We start from the raw sequence: 21,833 nt of genomic DNA on the forward strand, positions 1-21,833 counted from the left end.
GAAGAACACTGATAAATAGTTAGAAAATGAACTGGTCAGGAATGAGAATGCTGTGGAAACCAAACTAAGAGAGAGAGGAGGAAGAAGCAATACACCTCTTAATAAGAAGGGCTTTACAGACTTCTCTTAGGCCTTACTGGTCAGTAAAATAAGTTCATTGTCTTGTGGAGTAAATTCTCTCCATAGTTTAGCTTCCCAGCAACTGAGAGTCTTCGAAATTAACAACTGCCTGAGTATATCTTCTTTTATTTAGCATAATGCTTTTGAGTTTCATTCATGTATTAGTAGTGTGTTCTTTTTATTACTTAATAGTACTCTGTTGTAAGAAAGAACCATAATTTATCCATTTCACAGTTTATGAGCATTTGAGTGTTTCTAGTTTTTAGCAATTATGAGTAAAACTACTATAAACATTCACGTTCAGATTTGAACGTGGCATATGTCTTTATTTCTTTAGGGTAAATAACTAAGAGTGGGATTGCTGGGTTGTATGGTAAATGTTTAAACTTTATAGGAAACTGCCAAACTGTTTTCCAAAATGGTTGTTTTAGTTTCGTAGGGCATAACAAATAATGGTGGCTTAAAAAAAAAAAAAAGCAACAACGAGAAATTGATTCCCTCACAGTTCTGGAAGTCAGAAGTCTGAAATCAAGACGTTGACAGGACACTTCTACTTCTGAAGGCTCTAGGAGAATCCTTCCTTTCTTCTAGCTTCTGTTCACTCCGGGCTTTCCCTAGTTTGTGGATGCATAGGACCAATCTCTGCCATCTTCATAAGACCTCCTTTCCAACTGTCTTTTCTTCTGTCTTTTACAAAGACACTTCTCATTAGATTTAGGGCCCATGTAGATAATCTAGGATGACCTCAACTGAAGATCCTTAACTAAATTACATCTGTGAAGATACTTTTTTCAAAGAAGGTCACATTCATAGGTTCCAGGGATTAGAATGTGGACATATCTTTTGGGGAATCATCATTCAACCCAGTATAGTGGTTGTATCATTTTGCATTACTGCCAGCAATAAATGAGAGTTCCTGTTGTTCCATGTCCTCGTCAGCATTTGATGCTATTATGTTTTTTATTTTAACTATACTAATAGTTATGGAGTGGTATCTTGTTATTACTTTAATTTGAAGTTCCCTAATGATAAATGATGTTGAACATCTTTTCATATGTTCTTTTCCATCTGTATATCATCTTTGCTGAGATATCTGTTTACATCTTTTGCCTGCTTTTTAATTGGGTTGTTTTCTTATTGAGTTACAAGTTCTTTATCCATTTTGGACACCGGTCCTTTATCAAATATGTGTTTTGCAAATATTTTCTCTAAGTCTATGACTTGTCTTTGTATTCTTTTAACATCTTTGGAAGAGGATATTTTGATGAAGTCTATCTTTTGTCATTTTTGCTTATGTTTTTTCTTTGACCACTAGATAATTGCTGAGTACATTTTTGTCATCTCTTCTTCAGCATTTAATTGTAATATAGTTGAGCATTGCTTCAATACCAGATAGATTGATTACTTTCTAGAACAGTTCTCCCCTTCTGATCTTATCCTTTCTCTTGGGTATAAAATGTGCCTTATGGCTAATACTAAAGAAATTACTCAATAAATTATCTGGTTGATCCAGAGTTCTATTTACATAGACTTTTAATCAAATTCCAGTTTTGTGTTTGATACTATATAAATGTCATACTATGTCAGCCTTCCATCAAAAGGATTTTCTTGTGATTATGATTTGACTCTTGTTGATAAGCCCCCCCCTTGAACAACATTGTATCAGAACTGAATGGTAACTAGCAATTAGTCTTTAATTAATTCAGTAGTGTTGGATTTGAACATTGCCTTGTAAAGGCATCAATAAAATTTAAGCCACTTTGTAGCCTATGATCCATGACTATCTTCTTTTGTGTGTATTTCAGCATGAGGGAATCAATATTTTTCTGATTTTTTAGGTGTTGTCAATTACAGGAGTTAATAGTATAAGGGTTTCTTCATTATATGGAAATGTATTTTTACAAAAGTGTCTAGTTTTCTTTATATTTTTTAGCATGATTACATGTTAGAGATTGAATAAGATTGTATTATTATACATCTGTGCTTTTTTTCCATTGATTATGTGAAATAGCTAAGACAAAGCAGTATGATCTGCTATCAATAAACCCTGTATTATTCAAGATAGGCCAGGTTAACCCTAAAATCTCAGTGGCTTAACACAACCAAGGTTTGTACTTGCTCAATTACTTGTTCAGTACCGTTCATCAGGGAAGCAATCTGCCCCATATAGTAGTTCAAGAAATAGCAGAAGTTCAGACAAGGTGTAGCTGCACTATCTGAAACATTAAACCTCCCTGTTGCCATCACAGGAGAATAAAGAGCTGGAGGCTTTCATTGCTTCTTAAACGTTTCAGCCTGGAAATGACAAATAGGTCATATCCACTTATAGCTTAACCAGACTAGTTACATGGCTCTGCACTATTGTTAAGAGCAGAGAAATGTGGGGAACACATGGATATTTGGTGAGCAGTCAGTTTCTCTGTATGTGTATTTCATCTCAAGAAATACCTGTAGCTGAGTATAGAGATAGATAATGGCCATTGTTGCCATATTCTGCTTGTTAAGCTGGAGTCAAAAGTTTCATCCCTTTTAGTGGAAGGAAATAGCTTACTTCTACTTTTGTATTGACTTTTTCTCCTACAACCCACTTTTATTTATTATTTTCAAAACTATATATTGAATGTAAACTGAATATGAGGAATCATGGAGTATATCATTTGGAGAACTTGTGGATTTTTGAGATTTTTGCTTTGCTGTTTATTTTTTTTGTGGTAAATATATGTAACATAAAAGTTGCCATTTTAACCATTGTTAAATGTACAGTTCAGTGGTATTAATTGCATTGATGATGTGCATCCATCCCCACTGTGTTTCAAAAAATTTTTTGTCACCCCAAAAGTAATACTGTACCTATTAGGTAACAATTCCTTATTTCTCCCTGCCCCCCAACACACCCCCCATTCACCCCAGTGATAGGTTGGTTTAAAATCTACCTTCTGTCACTGAATTTGCCTATTATAGATACCTCATGTAAGTGGAATCATATAATATTTGTCTTCTTGTGTTTGGCTTATTTCACTTTGTGTAATGTTTGCAAGTTTCATCCATGTTGCAAGTTTCATCCGTGTTGTAACGTGAAAACTTCATTATTTTTTGTGGCTGAATAATATTTCATTTTAATGTATTTTGCATTTTGTTATCCATTTATCTGTTGGTGGAAACTTGGGTTGTTTCTACCTTTTGGCTATTGTTAATAATGATGCTATGAACATTGGGGTAGAAGTGTCTGAGTCCCTCTTTTGGAGTATGTATCTAGATGTGGAAGTGCTGGGTCATAGGGTATAATTTTTTAAGAACTGCTTCACTGTTTTCCATAGCAGCTGTACCATTTTACATTCTCAACAGCAATGCACAAGGGTTCCAGTACTTCCACATGCTTACCAACACTTGTTATTTTCTTTTTTTGTTTGTTTTTAACAATAGTCATCTTAGTGAGTGCAAATTGGCATCTCATTGTGGTTTTGATTTGTATTTCCCTAATGATTAATTATTTTGAGCATCTTCTCAATGTGCTAATGGCCGTTTGTATATCTTTGGAGAAATACCTGTTCAAGTCCTTTGCCCATTTTTTAATTGGGTTGTTTATCTTTATTGTTGAGTTGTAGTTCTTTGGATATATTGGATATTAAACCCTTTTCAGATATATGATTTGCAACTACTTTTTTCTCATTTTGTGGGTTTCTTTTCACTCCCTTGATAGTGTCCTTTGCACAAATCTGTTTTTTTCTTTGGTTGCTCTGCTTTTGGCATCATATTTAAGAACTGCTGCCAAAACCAAAGTCATAAAGATTTTCCCCTGTATTTTCTTCTAAGAGTTCTATGCATTTACTGTTTAAATTTAGGTCTTTCATCCATTTTTAGTTAATTTTGACATATGGTGTTAAGTAAGGATTTACCTTTACTATTTTGCATGCAGGTATCCCATTGTCCCAGCTCCATTTGTTGAAAAGACTGTTCTTTCCCCACTGGATGGTCTTGACACCCTTTGCAAAAATCATTTAATCAAAGATGTAAGGTTTTTTTCCTGAACCCCTAAATTCATTTCAAAGGTCTGTTCGTCCATCCTTATGCCAGTGCCATACTGTTTTGATCTATACAGTAGTCATAGTTTTGAAACCAGCAAGTGTGAGTCCTCCAAATTTGTTCTTCCTTTTCACCAGTTTTTTTTGAGATTGTGGGTCCCTTGAAGCTTCATATGAATTTTGGGATGGGTTTTTCCATTTCTTAAAAAAAGGCAGCTGGGTTTTTGACAGGGATTGCATTTAATCTGTAATACAGTCATTTTAATAATATTCTTTCTGTCAGTAAACACTACATAACATACCATTTATTTAATTTTCTTTATTTGCGTTCAGCAATGTTTTTATTGTTTTTCTTTCGATAATGCTTTATTATTTTCAGTGTACAAGTCTTGTGCCTCCATGATTAAATTTATTCATAAGTATTTCATTCTTTTTGATGCCATTATAAATGGAATTGTTTTCTTAATTTACTTTTTGGACTGTTTATTGATAATTATATAGAAATATAACTAATTTTTATGTAATTTTTTATTTTGCTCCTGCAACTTTGCTGAATTCATTAATTCTATAATTTGTGTGTGTGTGTGTGTGTGTGTGTATTCTTTAGGGTAATCTGGAAATAGAAATACTTTCACTTCTTCCTTTCTAATTTAAATGTCTTTTATTTCTTTGTCTTGCTTAATTGCTGTGACTAGAACTTCCAGTAGTATGTTGAATAGAAGTAACAAAAGTGGACATTCTTGTTTTGTTCCTGGTCTTAGGAGAAAAGCGTTTAGCCCTTCACTGTTGAATGTAATACTAGCTGTTGGTTTTTCATATATGGCCTTTGTATTAGCTAGGGTTCTCCAGAGAAACAGAATCAACAGGAAATATCCATAAATATAAAATTTATAAAAGTGTCTCACATAGCCATGGGAACACAGCGTCCAAGTTCTGTAGGGCAGGCCGCAAGCTGATAACTCTGATGAGGTTCCTCAGTGAACTCTCAGGTGAGGCTGGTTGGACAACCATAGGAATGAAAGAGTCCAAAATCCGTAGGGCAGGCAGTGAAGCTGAAGATTCCAGTGTAGGGTCTGGGCAGACTCCACAGGAGAGGCTCACTAACTGAAGCAGAAAGAGAAACTGTCTCTTCTGAATCCTCCTTAAAGCCTCCCAGTGATTAGATTAAGCTTCACTCACTGCAGAAGAAACGCCCCTTGGCTGCTTACACACGCAGTCAGCTGTGGATGCAGCCAACATAATCATGATTTAAGTCCATGAAATGTCCTCATAGCAACAGACAGCCCAGCACTTGCCCAACCAGACAAACTGGCACCACCACCTGGCCAAGTTGACACATGAACCTGACCATGACAACCTTTTATCTGGTTGAGGAAGTTCTCTTTTGTTGTTTCCATCATACAAGGGTGTTGGATTTGTCATATTTGGCAAATGGATTTGTCAAAGGCTTTTTGTGCATCAGTTGAGCTGATCATGTAGTTTCCTTCATTCTATTAATATGTTGTTATTACATTGATTTATTTTCTTATGTTGAACCACCCTTCCATTCCTGGATCAAATTCCAGTTCAGTAAGTAACCAGTGTATTGAGTTTGTTTTGTGAAACTTCATCCTGTTTACATTTTCTGGACAATTGTATGTGGACACCTTATGGAACATTTCTTATTCCTTTGACCCAGACAACTTTGTTGACCCTGGTTTCAGTGTACACAAGTGGCATTCTCATCTCCTTCATGGCAAATTTCAGGATCTCTTTGATCCTGAAATCAGAACCTGAAGAGTGCCCACGAGGCATACTTCTTAAAGGGTACCCTTTGACTGTACTTGTCAATGTTGATGGTGTACTTCCTGGTCAGAAGAACAGCCTTGCTCACCATCCTTCTTTGTGAGAGCCATTCTTCTGGGACCAAGTTAGAAGAAAAGAACACAAAGTATGTCATCATTTAAATTTTAAAGATAGTAGTTTTAAATATTTATTTTAACCTCAATCTTTTTGAGATTATTAAAAGGAAATATTCCTCCTGGGATTTTTGTTTTTCTTGAAATTGACATTATTTACATTGAAAATAGCACTATATAGTGCTTTTCAGAGTGTCTATCGACCCATTGAATATAACCCTGTATAATCATTCCTTTATTCTTGGGCATTTAGTTTATTAGACTTGTCTCAGAGGTATAAATTCTAATGTATAACTGAAGAAGTGTCCAAAACAGTTTACATTATAGTTTCTGTTAAAACACATTTGAAATGCCAACTTGGATTAATCAAGGCTTTATGAATTTTGGTTACATTTATATTTATGAGGTACACCTCTAAATTGATTTCTGATACATATCAAATCATTGGACAACAGAAGTCATCTTAAACTTTTGTATTGTTAAGTATAACATATATACAAAGAAAAGAAAGGAAAAAAGCAATGATTTTCAAAGTGTACACTTCAACAAGTAGTTACAGAACAGATTTCAGTGTTTCTTACAGGTTACCATTCCACTATTTCAGATTTTTCCTTCTAGCTGCTCCAAACCACTGAAGGCTAGTGTTTTCCTTCTTGCTGCTCCAAAACACTGGAGACTCCCTCTCTCTGAGAGAGAGAGAGAAATAGCATATATACATATATACAATAAATATCAAAACACATTGTGACAATTAGTTATAGAACAGATTTCAGAGTTTGGTATTGATATGGGTTACAATTTCACAATTTTAGGTTTTTACTTTTGGCTGCTCTAAGATCCTGGAGACTAAAAGAACTATCAGTGTAATGATTCAGCAATCATACTTGTTTATTAAACCCTACCTTCTCTGTGTAACTCCATAGAAAGCATCATTTTTAATATTTAATTTTAGGATGTTCTAAATCTGTTATAGAAAAAGTGAGTTAACCAAATCACTCAATTAACTTGATCCCTGTGCCAACCCCTCCTCCATATTTCTTTTTATAGAATTAGGCAGTTATTAGATTAAATTCTGAAGTCAGTACACATGCAACAGTCTTTGATACCCTGGTAATTCTCGATGAGAGTTTTATGTTATAACAATACCTTAATGAGAAACAACAAAGTAGGTTAGTTATAGAATGACTGTAGAATGAGATGAAGAGAAATACATTTTAATGTTAAGAATATATAAAATTTTACATTCTTGACACAGTTTATTAAATCAGTAAAGTTCTATAACTTTCATTTAGGATTGTCAAAAAAAGGTTTTTAAAAAAAATCCACTCACATTTCATCACTCTCATTTAAAAGTGACCTTTGTTTTGATATGTAAAAATGATATAGATTGTTGTTCTAGTTTGCTAGCTGCTGGAATGCAACACACCAGAGATGGATTGGCTTTTAATAAAAGGGGATTTATTTTGTTAGTTCTTCAGAGGAAAGGCAGCTAACTTTCCACTGAGGTTCTTTCTTACGTGGGAAGGCACAGGATGGTCTCTGCTGGTCTTCTCTCCAGGCCCCTGGGTTCCAACAACTTTCCCCGGGGTGACTTCTTTCTATATCTCCAAAGGCCTGGGCTGAGCTGTGAGTGCTGAGATGAGGAATGCCAAGCTGCTTAGGCTGTGCTATGTTGGATTCTCTCATTTAAACACCAGCCAATTAAGTCAAATGTCACTCATTGCAGTAGGCATGCCTCCTAACCAACTGCAAATGTAATTAGCAACAAATGAGGTTCATGTACCAGTGGCTCATGTCCATAGCAACAGAACTAGGTGCCTTCACCTGGCCAAGTTGACAACTGAATCTAACTAACACAATCGTAGTTCATAGAACTATATGATGACACACCCCAGGATCTGCAGAGCTTCCTTCATGTTTTTTTGGAAGTAGTCCTAACTGGACACACCAGAAATTCTTAGGCATTTGTATCAAACTCCCTAAAGATCTAACTCTTTACTTATAAGTCAATGAAATCATATTTCACCATTTATTATTATTAATGAACACACCCTAAAAGAAGCTGCATCTGGTAATCATTTTTTACTGCTATTATAATCTCCAAAGGAAAAATATATGTGGAAAGACTGTCATTCAGTTGTTGCAAATGAATTGTTCATTTGTGATGGCCATCCTTTATTTTCCCCTATTTCCTAAACAAAAAAAGTTAGTGAAATTTATTTTCTCAGTTTACTTTATCCACATTTGAAATTTCCTACTAAAAGTAGATGATTGCTTTCTGACACATTCCCTTTTTATTCCAATTCATTAAGTGTTTGAATTTGTCTTACAAGTTAGGCAGGTGATGGAACCCTATTTTCGAAGTTATTTTCAAAAGTTTTGCTTTAGTTGGAAAGAAACTGACAACTTTCTCTGAAACTTTTAAAAATACAAGTAGGCACCTTATAAACTAAAGCCATCTCTGCAATTTGTATGGGAAAGTCATTGTGCCTGATCTCAGTTGTTTCACAAAAAGCACAGAAGTACTGAGTAAGTGGGAGCTCTTTTGTTTTTTAAGTTAATTTCATGGACCGATTTAATTTTAATATAGTATTGCCAACTTTTTATGTTGGTGAGTAAGTACATTAAAAAATCATTTTATTAAAAGAGAGCACATTAATTTAATTTAATACAAGGTAAAGAAGGATCAACAAAACTTGAGAATAAAAGATAGTCCTTCCATATATGTCAGTTGACAAAGTATCATACCAATATATTTATGACTGATTATCATCTTTACTTCTTTCATTTCACCATCTGCTTCTATAAATTTTTTTTTATTAAGAGACTTAGAGTAGACCAACAATCCATTTTGTTTTAACAGAGAGAAAACTAAACCCCAGTTTTCTATACATGGTTTGATAAAAACACTCTTTAAAAAATGTATAAACAGATCTATCAAATTTTGGGTTCCCATTGACTTTGACAGACAGAATTCACTTTCATAGATATTCTACAACTTTCCAATATCCATTCATCTCTTATCTTTCATATTAAAATTAGCAATTTTACCTTAGGACAAACCATACTCATTAGGTAAGCTTATCAATTTTAGTCAGCATTGACAACACCAAACAAACTCCACTTTTAGAAACCGTCTACAAATTTTCCTTAATCACTCAGGCTTTGCCGTACACATTCTCAAGGTTAAAACTACAAGCTTTTCTTTAACAAAGTCCATCCTTTTTATTTTACATACCCGCACACTTTGAGTTTCCAAAAACATCATTGATGCTATGAAACATCTTACAAAGCACAATTATTATTATTTTTTTTAACTTTTTTCTTGTATAGTATAACATATTGAAAGCAAAGAAATGAAAAAGCAATAGCTTTTAAAGCACTCGGCAAGAAGTGGTTACAGCACAGATCACAGAGTTTGTCATGGGCTACCATACAATCCTCTCATATTTTCCCTTCTAGCTACTCCAGAATAAGGAGACTTAGACAGCTTAAATACTTTTTTTATCATCACAGTCAACTATTTTTTTTCCTTCTTTTTTTGGTGAACAATAACATATATACAGAAAACTTATAAATTTCAAAGCACAGTACCACAATTTAGCTGTAGAACATATTTCAGAGTTTGACGTGGGTTACAATTTTGCAATTTTAAGTTTTTATTTCCAGTTGCTCTAAAATACTGGAGACTAAAAGAGATATCAATTTAATGATTCAGCCTTCATATTCATTTGTTAAGTCCTATCTTCTATGTATAATTCCACCATCACTTTTGACCTTTCCACACTTCTCTTTGGGGTTATTTGGGCTATGGCAATTCTAAATTTTTGATATTGGAAGGGTCTGTTACTAATATGAGGTAGGGAGATGGAACTATCTGATGTTCTTGAGAGGCTGGGGAAGGTTTCAGGACTTAATCTGAATGAGGGACCCATCTGGAGGTTATAGGTTTCTGGAAAGTTACTCTAGTGCCTGGAACCCTTGTGGAATCATATATATTGCCCTAGATGTTTTTTCGGATCGGCTGGAATGGTCCTGGTTGGGAGTTGGCAGGTTATGATAGGTAGCAGGGTCTACCTGAAGCTTGCATAAGAGCAGCCTCCAGAGTATCCTCTCAACTCGATTTCAACTCTCTCTGCCACTGATACTTATTAATTACACTTCTTTTCCCCCTTTTGGTCAGGATGAAATTATTGATCCCACGGTACCAGGAGTCCTCTTCCATGTCCCCAGGGAGACTTCACCCCTGGATGTCATGCCTCATGTAGGGGGAGGGCAATAATTTTACTTGGAGAGTTGGGCTTAGAGAGACTGAGGCCACATCTGAGCAACAACAGAGTCCTCCAGAAGTAACTTTTAGGCATGCCTATAGGTAGTCTAAGCTTCTCCGCTACCTACATTGAGCTTCACAAGAGTAAGCCTTGTGTTCGAGGGCATAGCCTATTGATTTGGGTATCCCTAAAGTTTGACACAATATCGGGATTCCCTCATGGTAATAGTTAAATAGTCTTCCTCCCCTCCCTCAGGGGACTTTGCCAATACTTTTTAATTATCTACTTATTATACTCTGGGATGTTTCCAGACATTACAATAATCTATACAGGATTAAAGAAACTCTTTCTTATTCTGTGCTTCCTGTGTTTCACTTGTTCAAATGAGCTATGCAAGTAGGTTGAATTAGTTTATGCACTGCAGAAAATTTCGGTTCCAGGTCAGATAAACCTTTCTTCCATTGGTCTCAAAGAGTATGTGTGGTTCTAAAATGTAGACGCTGTCTTTCTTACCCCTATGTTCTGAATTACTTTAAGCCCAACCTGTTCGGCTTCATTATTCTCTCTAAATATCAGGTTATATATATAAAACAGCCTCTCAAAATCCAGAAATAATAATCACCACTCCGGACTTAATGTTGCTGCTCTAAAAGCTTACAATCTAGGCCCCTGTTTTCTTATAAGCATTTTTTAAAGGTGGCCAAACCATTGTTGTTTTTGTTTCTGGCTTATTTTGTCTTACCAGATGTACCACATGTTCATTCACATCGTTGCATGCCTCACGACATTCTTCCTTTTTATAGCAGCACAGCCTTTATCATAAGTATACACTGGCAAACGATGTATACTGTTTGCCAGTCTACTTCCCTGTCAGTGCATCCTTCAGCCACCTGTATTCATCAGGCATCATGTATAGGGCCCAAAGTCCACAGTCCATCAATATTCTCAATTTTAGATAATTTCATTGTTCCCAAGAGACAGAAAAACAATAAACACACCTTCGCCAAATAGGAGATCTGAACCTACTCTTAACTCTTGTCCCTCACCTCATTATTTGCCTCTGCTATTGCTGGGGTAGTCTGATGGTTTCCTTTTGAACATAGCTCATAGCAGACAATAGCAGTTTTCCCCCTCAACTTAAACACTCTTTGTACAAGAATCATATCTTTTGAAGTAATTCTTAGGACAACTCATTCATATTTCTGTTGTGAATCAGTAGGACATGTAGGTCTATATAGCCCCTTTCAATCTTGTTCATCTTCAATATGGTAATATTACTTCCAGACCCACTAGAGAGTCACCTTTATTCCTATCTATTCTCTTACATTGGAGTTAAACCTGATTAGCTAACAGTTCACCCATCTCTAGCTTCTATGTATCTCTAAGTCCCCTGTATTCTGTCTTATAACTCTCTCATTATACCTGTATGCTGGTCATAAAAGTGGAATCATACAGTGTCTGTCCTTTTGTGTCTGGTTAATTTCGCAAAGCATTATGTCAAGGCTCATCCATCTTGTCATGTGCTTCAGGACATCATTTTGTCTTAAACTGCTGCGTAATATTCCATCATATGTATATACCACATTTTGTTGATCTACTTGTCTGTTGATGGGCATTTGGTATGTTTCCATCTTTTGGCGATTGTGAATAATGCTGCTATGAGCATCAGTGTGCAAATGTCTGTTTGTGTCCTCGCTTTTAGCTCTTTTGGGTATATACCAAATAGTGCTTTTGCTGGGTCATGGGGCAATATTAGTTTCCTAAGGAACTGACAAACCATCTCCCATAGTGGCTGCACCATTATACATTCCCATCAGCAGTGCATAGTGTCCCAGTTTCTCCACATCCTCTCCAACATTTATAGTTTCCTGTTTAATAGCAGTCATTCTTATAAGTGTGAGGTAGTATTTCATTGTAGTCTTGATCTGCATTTCCCTTATAGCCAATGAAAATGAGCATTTCTTCATGTGCTTTTGAGCCATCTGTATTTGCTCTTCAGAAAAATGCCTATTGATATCTTTAGCCCATTTTGTAATTGGATGGTTTGTTCTTTTGTTGTTGAGTTGTGTGCTTTCTTTGTATATACAGGAAATCAAACCTTCATCTGATATGTGATTTCCAAATATTTTCTCCCATTGAATTAGCTGCCTCTTCACCTTTTTGACAAAGTCTTTCCAGGTGCAGAAGCATTTGATTTTGAGGAGTTCCTGTTTATCTATTTTTTCTTTTGTTGCTTATACTTTGGGTATAAAGTTTAGAAAGCTAACTCCTGTTACTAGGTCTTGAAGATGTTTCCCTACATTTTCTTCTGGAAGCTTAATGGTGCTAGTTCTTATGTTTAGGTGTTTGATCCACTTTGAGATAATTTTTGTGTAGGGTGTAACGTAGGGGTCCTCTTTTGTTCTCTTGGCTATTGATATCCAGTTTTTCCATGCACCCATATTGAAAAGACTATTTTGTCTGTGTTCAGAGGATTTGAGGGTCTTGTCAAAATCAGTTGCTCATAGATTTGGTGGTCTATTTCTGTACTCTCGATTTGATTTCATTGCTCGGTGCTTTTGTCTTTGTGCCAGAACCATGCTGTTTTGACCACTGTTGCTATATAATAGGTTTTAATATTAGGGAGTATTAATCCTCCCACTTCATTCTTCTTTTTTAGTATGCTTTTAGCTATTCGGGTCTCCTTCCCTTCCAGATGAATTTGGTAGTTAGCTTTTCCAAATCTTCAAAGTAGGTTGTTGGAATTTTGATTGGTACTGTGTTGAATCTGTAGATAAATTTGGGAGAATTGACATCTTAACTATATTTAGCCTTCCTATCCATGAGCAGGGAATGTCTTTCCACCTATTTAAATCTCCTTTGATTTCTTTTAGCAATGCTGTGTAGTTTTCTGTGTACAAGTCCTTTACATCCCTAGTTAAGTTCAGTCTTAAAGATTTGATTCTTTTAGTTGCTATTTTGAATGGAATTTTTTCCTTAACTGACTCCTCAGCCAGGTCATTGCTTGTGTATAAAAATGTTGCTGATTTTTGCACATTGATTTTGTATCCCACCACCTTTCTGAATTTATTAACTCCATTAACTTTGCTGTAGATTTCTCAGGATTGTCCCAAGTATAGTATCATATCATCTGCAACTAATGAAAGTTTTACTTCTTCCTTTCCAATTTGGATGCCTTTTATTTCTTTGTCCTGCCTGATTGCTCTAGCTAGAACTTCTAGCACAATGTTGAATGATAGTGGTGACAGTGGGCATCCTTGGCTTATACCTGATCTTGAGGAAAAGGCTTACAGTCTCTTCCCATTGAGTACGATGCTGGCTATTGGTTTTTCATATATTCCCTTTATCCTATTGAGGTAATTACCTTGATTCCTGTCTTTTGGAGTGCTTTTATCAGAAAAGTATGCTGAATTTTGTCGAATGCTTTTTCAGCTTCAGTTGAGATGATCATGTAATTTTTCCATTTTGATTTGTTAATGTGCTGTATTACATTAATTGATTTTCTTGTGTTGAATCATCCTGCATTTCTGGTATAAGCCCCACTTGGTCATGGTGTATACTTCTTTTAATGTGCTGTTGAATTCAAATTGCTAATATTTTATTGAGAATTTTTGCATCTGTGTTCATTAGGGAGATTGGCCTATAGTTTTCCTTTCTTCTAGCATCTTTACCCGGTTTTGGTATTAAATTATATTATCTTATAAAGTGGGTTAGGTAGAGTTCCTTTTTTGTCACTTTTTTTGGAAATGTTGAAGCAAGACTGGTGTTAGTTCTTTATGGAATGTTTGATAGAATTCCTCTGTGAAGCCATCTGGCCCTGGGCTTTTCTTTGTAGGAAGATTTTTGGTGACTGATTGAATCTCTTTACTTGTGATTGATTTGTTCAGATCTTCTGTTTCTTCCTGAATCAGTGTAGCTTGTTTGTGTGTCTCCAGGAATTTGCCCATTTCATCTAAGTTGTCTAGTTTGTTGATGTATAGTTGTTCATAGTACCCTGTTACGATTTCTTTCATTTCTTCAGGGTCTGTGGTAACGCACCCGTTCTCATTTCTGATTTTGTTTGTTTGCATCCTCTCTCTTTTTTTCATTGTCAGTCTTGCTATTGACCCATCAATTTTATTGATTTTTCTCGAAGAACCAACTTTTGGTTTTATTGATTCTTTCTGTTGTTCTTTTGTTGTCCCATTCATTTATCTCTGCTTTAATCTTTGTCATTTCTCTTCTCCTATTTGCTTTGGGGTTAGTTTGCTGTTCTTTCTCAAGTTCCTCCAAGTTTGCTGTTAAGTCCTCCATTTTTGTTCGCTCTTGTTTTTTAATATAGATATTTAAGGCAATAAATTTCCCTCTCAGCACAGCCTTTGCCTCATCCCATAAGTTCTGATAAGTTGTATTCTCATTTTCATTCATCTCCAGATAGCTACTGATTTCTCTAGCAATTTCTTCTTTGACCCACTGGTTGTTATTATAATAAAGAGTATGTTATTTAATCTCCATATATTTGTGAATGTTCTCGTTCCTTGGTAGTTATTGAGATCCAGCTTCATCCCATTGTGATCAGAGAAAATGCTTTGAATAATTTCAGTGTTTTTAAATTTATAAAGACCTGTTTTGTTCAGCATATGATCTATCCTGGAGAATGTTCCATGAGCACTAGAGAAGAATGTGTAGCCTTGTGCTTTGGGGTGCAGTGACCTATCTATGTCTGTTAGGTCTAATTCATTTATCAAGTTATTTAACTTCTCTATTTCCTTGCTGTTCTTCTGTCTGGTTGTTCTATCTATAGTGGAGAGTGGTGTTATTGTTGAAGCATCTGTTGCTCCCTTCAGTTTTGCCAGTGTCTGTCCCATGTACTTTGAGCTCCTGGGTTGGGAGCATAAATATTTATGATTGTTATATCTTCTTGGTGAATTGACCCTTTAATTAGTATATAGTGTCCTTCTTTGTCTCTTATGATGTCTTTATATTTAAAGTCTGTTTTGTCAGATATTAGTACAGCTACTCCTGCTTTCTTATGTTTACAGCTTGCATGGTAGATCTTTTTCCATCCTTTCACTTTCAATCTATTTGTATCCTTGTATTGAAGATGAGTCTCTTGTAAACAGCGTATAGCTGGATTACGTTTCTTAATCCATTCTGCCAGTCTGTATCTTTTAATTGGTAAGTTTAGTCTGTTAATGTTCAAAGCTATTACTGAAAATGTGTTTCTCGATTCTACCAAATTATCTTTTTTATTGTATTTGTCAGATTTGTATATTCTTTTCCCTCTTTCTCTTTGTATACTTTAGATTACCCATAGTGGTACTCTTCAGTTCTTGCACTCCTCCAGACCTATCTCTCCTGTCTTTTTTTTTCAGCTGGCAGAACTCCTTTTAGTATTTCTTGTAGGGTCAGTCTCTTGTTAACAGATTCTTTCAGGACTTCTTTGTCTGTGAAAACTTTAATCTCTCCCTCAGTTTTGAAGGACAATTTGACTGGGTACAGAATTCTTAGCTGGGAGTCTTTTTTCTTTCAAGATCTTGAATATATCATACTACTGCCTTCTCACCTCCAGGGTGCTAGTTGAATAGTCTGAACTCATTCTTATTTGATTTTCCTTGTATGTAGTAGATTGTTTTTCTCTTGCCACTTTCATGATTTTCTGTTTCTCTTCAACATTGACAGATTGATTAGTCTGTGCCTTGGGGAAGGCCTATTTGGATTTATTCTGTGTGGAGTTCTCTGGGCTTCTTTGACTTGTATATTTACGTTTTTTGTGAGGATTGGGGAGTTTTTCCCCATTATATCCTCAACTACTCTTCCTAGCCCTTTACTCCTCTCTTCTCCTCCTGGGACACAAATAATTCTTATATTTGTGTACTTTGTTTTGTCTATTATTTCCCTGAGTTCCCATTCAATCTTTTCCATCTTTTTTTACCATTTGCTGTTTTGAGTCTTCGAAGTCAATTTTCCTGTCCTCTATCTCACTTATTCTTTTTTCTGTTTCTTCAAATCTGATGTTGTGTGCCTCTAGTCTGTTTTTTGTTTGGTCAACAGAGACTTTAATCTTAATGATTTCCACTATTTTAATATTTATTCTTTCAGATTCTTCTTTGTGCCCTTCTACTGTCTTCTTGATCTCCTTTATGCCATTTGCTGTCCCATTTATTTTATTAAGTAGAGTTGTATGAACATCTTTGATTAGTTATTCCAACATCTGTGTCTTCTCTGGTGTTTTAATTTGATTAGGCAGGGCTATATCTGTCTGCATTGTGATATGCATAGTGATCTTCTGCTGTCTTCGTGGCATGTACATATCTTGATTGATTTACTTTGGGAATTGATTCCTTTCTGTAGTCTAAGGCCTTTTGTTTGTGAAATGGTTGCGTAGCAGGGAGCAGGGCACAGGGTGGAGCTTTCAGTACGGTGATTTGTTTCAGGGCAGGTATGGGAACTGGTTGGGGTTGTTACGCTGATGCTTGTGAATGTGGATGCACCATTCTGGGGTCATAACCCTGATGTGCACTGGTCTAAAGTTTGGGGCCCTTTGTGAGCATGCATAGAGCTGTGGCAACCAATCGGTGCTTCGCCTTTGTGGATTGGGGGCAGATGTGACCCAGCTGTGCAGTTCAGCACTTTCTCGGAGCTGGGAAGTGAGACTGAGGGCTGTGCACATGCACGGTTCTAGGACTGCTATAAAATGCAGTTCCCAGAGTGAATGATGTGATTGGGGGTCCATGCACTTGTGCGCCTGGGAGTGCCATGAATGAATGCGCTGAGCTCAGGGAGTGTGGGGTGAGGTTGTGAGACACTATGGGTGGGGGTTGCCTAGGTATGGAGATTAGCGTCTTCAACCTTTATGCCCTAGCAATAGCCTGCAGGGAACAGGGAGGGGGAGGTAGTGTTTGGGAGGGGTGTAGGAGAAGTGGGTTGGGCTGCACTTGGGGTGGGCGTGTGGGGCAGATACATGCACTGGGGGCTGATGGGGTGGGGTTGCCTGGAGTGCAGGGAATGGGGGTGGGTGTCTGACAGGGTTCAGGTGCATAGGATGTGGAATGAGTTGCTGGTCATGGGACACCTGATTTCATAGCTAAAAATGATATGTTAAAAAAGTAAAGAAAAGCTCAAGTAACACAAATGTAGATGTTCTCAAATACTGGAAAGTCATAACCTGATGATGGCAGAGCTTGCCGAGTTTTGGGTTTGTGTCACTTCAGAAACACTTGTTAAAAGTATCCTGTTTATTTGTCTTAGCATTTCAGCAAATAGGCATTTTAAAGAATAACCTTAAGTAAATAATGGAAAATGGTGATACTCAGCCATGGTGAAGTCGTGTAAGTAAACCTTGGAATGAGTAGTGAGCAAATTGCTTTAGGATATGTGTGAATCGTGAATTTCAACTTCTGATGCTTAACTGTCTAAGTTTAGATCTGATAACTTAATTTTTTAGTAATTTGAATCTAATGACTGATATTCCTTTTTATAATGTATGCATGAGGGTAGCATAAGAAGCAGTATTCTACCATGGTAATACAAGACTTTTTCATAGCTATTCTGAAATATAGTGATGGCATATTATATTCCCTTCTTTGCTACTAGTGGCTATTTATATGGAATCTTTTTTTTTTCTTTTTTTCTTATATGGAATCATTTTATTATTGTTTTCTGGTAAAGAAAAATATTGCTTGCTCCAATGGCCATCACCACCACTGCATTTCTCATTTCAATAGATTGGCTGCCTTACCTTCTATACCTTTCACTTGCATCTTTATCCTGTGTCTGGAGGATTTATGTATCTTTTTTTTCTACATAGGCAAGCATTGGAAATCAAACTTGTGTCTCCAGCATGGCAGATGAGAACTCTGCCTGCTGAGCCACAGTGGCCGGCCCAGCATTATGTATCTTTTGGTTTGTTTCTTAAAAATATGTTTTTTCAAAGACTGGCTGAGCTTATGTTCTCTCATCTTAAAATACTTTATTAACTAGTTTTCAGCAATTTTGAAAACGTTAAATTGTACCTATTCTCAGGAACAGAAGTGTGTACTTTCTAACCTCTTTTCCATATGCCACCATAGCCATTTTCTTCTCCACTCCAGTTTTCTTTTTGCTGCTGCCAAGTTCTTTTGCATTCTTGCTACTTGGATCCTGGCAATCAAGGCCTTAGTATAAATTTCATTTTAGCACAGATCAGGATTATTCTACTTACAGAAAACTTTCAGTGACCTCATTTCCTTTTTCTCTCCTCAATACTAAGAAATATACACCAAATAGTTTAGCTAATATATTTTTTAGTGCCTTCCCACCCCCTATACCCACCAGGAAAAAAACCCAAGAATATATTATATGTACCTGACAAAGTAAAATTTCATCTGAAAAAATCATTGCCAATTTTTCCATGACATACTGATGCAGGTTTGAATACTGTTTTGAAAATGGAGTGATATAAAAATCTAGACTAAAATCTTTAAATTGTATGAAAATTATTATTTGAACCATAGTAGTCAGATGACATATTTGTGTTGTTATAGTAATTACACCAAAGCAAAATAAAGAGAACTCTTTCATGCACAATCATCTTTTTGTAGTGCTACATTTGCTTTTTTCACCAGCACAAGAAAATCATCATTGCTGTACTCTGGGCTAATTTTCTTTGCTTTATGTTCTTGGCAAGTCGGAATCAAAAATGATGATTTTGGGACTTGGAAAGTTATTGAGATATGTTCATATTGTCGCCACTTTCCCAACTTTGTAGCCTCACCAAAAAAGTAGCTAGGATTTTAGTTTGCCTTTGGTTAAGCAAAGGGGAACAAGTTTATCACACAGTAAAATTTTGTATTTCATTAAGCTATTTTAATGAAAATGTCAGCTTTCCTAAATGAGTGTAACTAATATAGAATTGATTGATTCTTAAGAACTTTTAAATTTATATTGTTTTGATAAATTATAAATTTTTAATAAATGGGGAAAGGAAATGATTAATCATTTAACATTGAAATACAGTTTTTTTCCTTCAATATAATTCTTAAAATTATAATTACCAGATTCCATTCCACCTAGTTCCCATCCCCTTGTTGTTGGATTTTTTTGGGGGGGGGTGGGGTGGGGATACATGGTTTAGGAATCGAACTCAGGTCTCCTGCATGAAAGGTGAGCATTCTACCATTGAACCACCCGTGCACCCTTGTTTTTTATATAATGATATTGGAGTTTGACCCATTTCTTAAACACTGAATTTTTATTTCATTTCTGTACTCTTGTCACTTACACTAAACCTATCAGCTTGATTTTATTTTTAAATACAATTTTATTGAGATACGTTCACACACCATATAAACCATCCAAAGTAGTTTTGAATTTTCAATAAGGAAAATTATGCTATTTATATTATAAGTTAAATATCATCTTGATGTTATGCAATATGGGAATATCTTTTTATAAACCAATTTTTGAGTGCATAAGAACTCAGAACAAAACTACGGTTCAGTTTTCCGTTAGCTTGTTAGTGAGTATTATACTTATAACCTAGTATAAAATGTGTGATATATCAAGTATACTTCTGATTTCTCTGGGATCACTCTGACATTCTGACTGTGGTATTTGTTATATAGAAAGCAACTTGGCTTATTGCACAGAGCATAGATTTTAGTTCAGAAAATCCTTGAATAAAAATCTTGGATTTGACTTTCCTCTGTATTTATTTGTTTTATGAAGTTAGGTGAGTAGCATAATCTCTGTGAGGTTCATTTACTTGTTTTACCCATTTATCTCCTAATCTATCTTATAGGTTTATTGGAAATCCTATGTACTATGGCAGTTTTGTTGCAAGAATAAATAAAATGCAAAAAGGAAAACTTTGGAATATTGGTTTATCTTTCCTTACCTTACCTTTGATGAAGGAAATTTTCAACTATGAGTCCTTAATGATAGGAGTTTGTAGGAGACATGAGCTACAGTTTTCTTTTCCACCATCTTAAAGTACTTCTAGGTACTTTCCAGGAATTTCTCCATAGAGTTCAAAAAGATGTATGTGTCTTAGGATGAGAGCTGATGCCACAAACTTTGGAATCTGGAGCCCACAACCGGATAGCCTCACAGAGCCTTGGAATGTGATGAGGAGGGCGATGGCTGCAGAAGAGGTGTTGGCCAAGACAGAAAATGGCCAAGGAGAGGTGTCTTAAAGAGTCCTTTCAGGATAGTCTTGAAGATATAAAGAAATGAATGAAAGAGAAAAGAACTAAAAACTTGGCAGAAATTGTCAAGTGCAAGTCTTTTGAAGGTGTACCATGCCAAATAATCACCAACACTTCTACACTATTGAAAAATTACCAAGACAACAATAGAATATTAGTTTTAGCTGTGGAAAGTGAAATTCAAAGTGACAGAAGCCCAAAATATCAACTTAAACCTGTGACAAGCATGTTACTACCTCACATGTCAGCTATATGCATTGAAAGTAAAACTTACTTATAGTAAACAGAAGAACCTGCTCAGAACCAGGAAGTATGCCCCTCTGGAATGGACTCTAATAGTGATGACAACTCCAGGGAATTATTTGTAAAGGATTTACTGCAGATTCCTCTTCAGAAACTGACTGACCTTCCAGGACAAGGCAAGTCATTCCAAATACAAGAGCAAATACTTACTGTTCAAGACAGATTGATATTTGATTTTGAGTCAAGTGAAGATAAGCCTACTAATAATGTCTTACCTAGACCCCCACCAGTTTGTCACAGTTTAAATAAATGCTATAACAATCTATGTCAGTTTGACATATGGATAATTTTGAAACTACTCATTTGATAGGGGAATCTTTTGAATTGGAAAGAATTCGATTTGCAGACCTGCTCATAAATGTACACATATCTGAAAAGTAGAACAAAGTGTTTGTCAGTGGAGTAAGTACCAAATTAACTTATCACCAAAGCTGATTTACCCAGCAAACCTGAGTAAACCAAAAGAAATCATTTTAGAGTCTAAATCCGAGCAAACTAAAACTAAGCATAGAGATTCACAAAGAAGAAAAAGAAAAAAGTTAAGAGAAGAAAATCAAAGTAAAAAGGGAGCAAGAGTGAAAATAATAAAAGCTGTTCTCTAGAAAAATTTGGATGAATCTTTCAGTTCCAATGATGCTTACAATTTTAATTTGGAAGAGGGTATTCTTCTGTCTCTGTTCTGGTAAAATAAAAAGAGCAGTGATTGTTAAAGAAAAGAAAGCAAAGATAATACTGAAGTGAGCATCTGTGAATCAAGTGAGTCAGGAGATGGTTCTGATGACTTTTATTTGCCTTCTAAAAATACTTGCAGTGCATTCAAAATCTCCCAATCACCAGGTCTCTATCTAAAAGACCACTAAAATTTACAGATGAAAAAGAGACCCAAGGTTCCAAGCCAACAGAAATTCCTACCTGTAAAACTCCTTTCAGTGCACCTTCTGAAACTTACCATTCCACTTACCTTGGTCTAGAGGATATCACAAATGTCTCCATATCTCTTGCGGGGAAAAGGAGAAAACTTTCTCTTTCACCCCAAGGAATTAAGAAAGCCCT

The 21,833-nt window shown here is 35.7% G+C and overlaps 1 protein-coding gene and 1 pseudogene across 9 annotated transcripts in view; both read left to right on the forward strand.

Moving 5' to 3' along the window:
* The window catches only part of NIPBL (NIPBL cohesin loading factor), a 230,179-nt gene that overhangs the window by 42,753 nt on the left and 165,593 nt on the right, over positions 1–21,833 (forward strand). The gene's annotated exons all lie outside the window — the stretch shown is intronic.
* Positions 1–21,833, forward strand: part of LOC143647237 (shugoshin 1-like) — a 59,879-nt pseudogene that overhangs the window by 25,139 nt on the left and 12,907 nt on the right. The window contains exon 2 of the transcript XR_013157934.1: positions 20,072–21,812. The product of XR_013157934.1 is annotated as a shugoshin 1-like (transcript). The remainder of the gene's footprint in view (positions 1–20,071; positions 21,813–21,833) is intronic.

Source organism: Tamandua tetradactyla, chromosome 9 (genome assembly GCF_023851605.1).
Source record: "Tamandua tetradactyla isolate mTamTet1 chromosome 9, mTamTet1.pri, whole genome shotgun sequence".
Classification (NCBI taxonomy): Eukaryota; Metazoa; Chordata; class Mammalia; order Pilosa; family Myrmecophagidae; genus Tamandua; species Tamandua tetradactyla.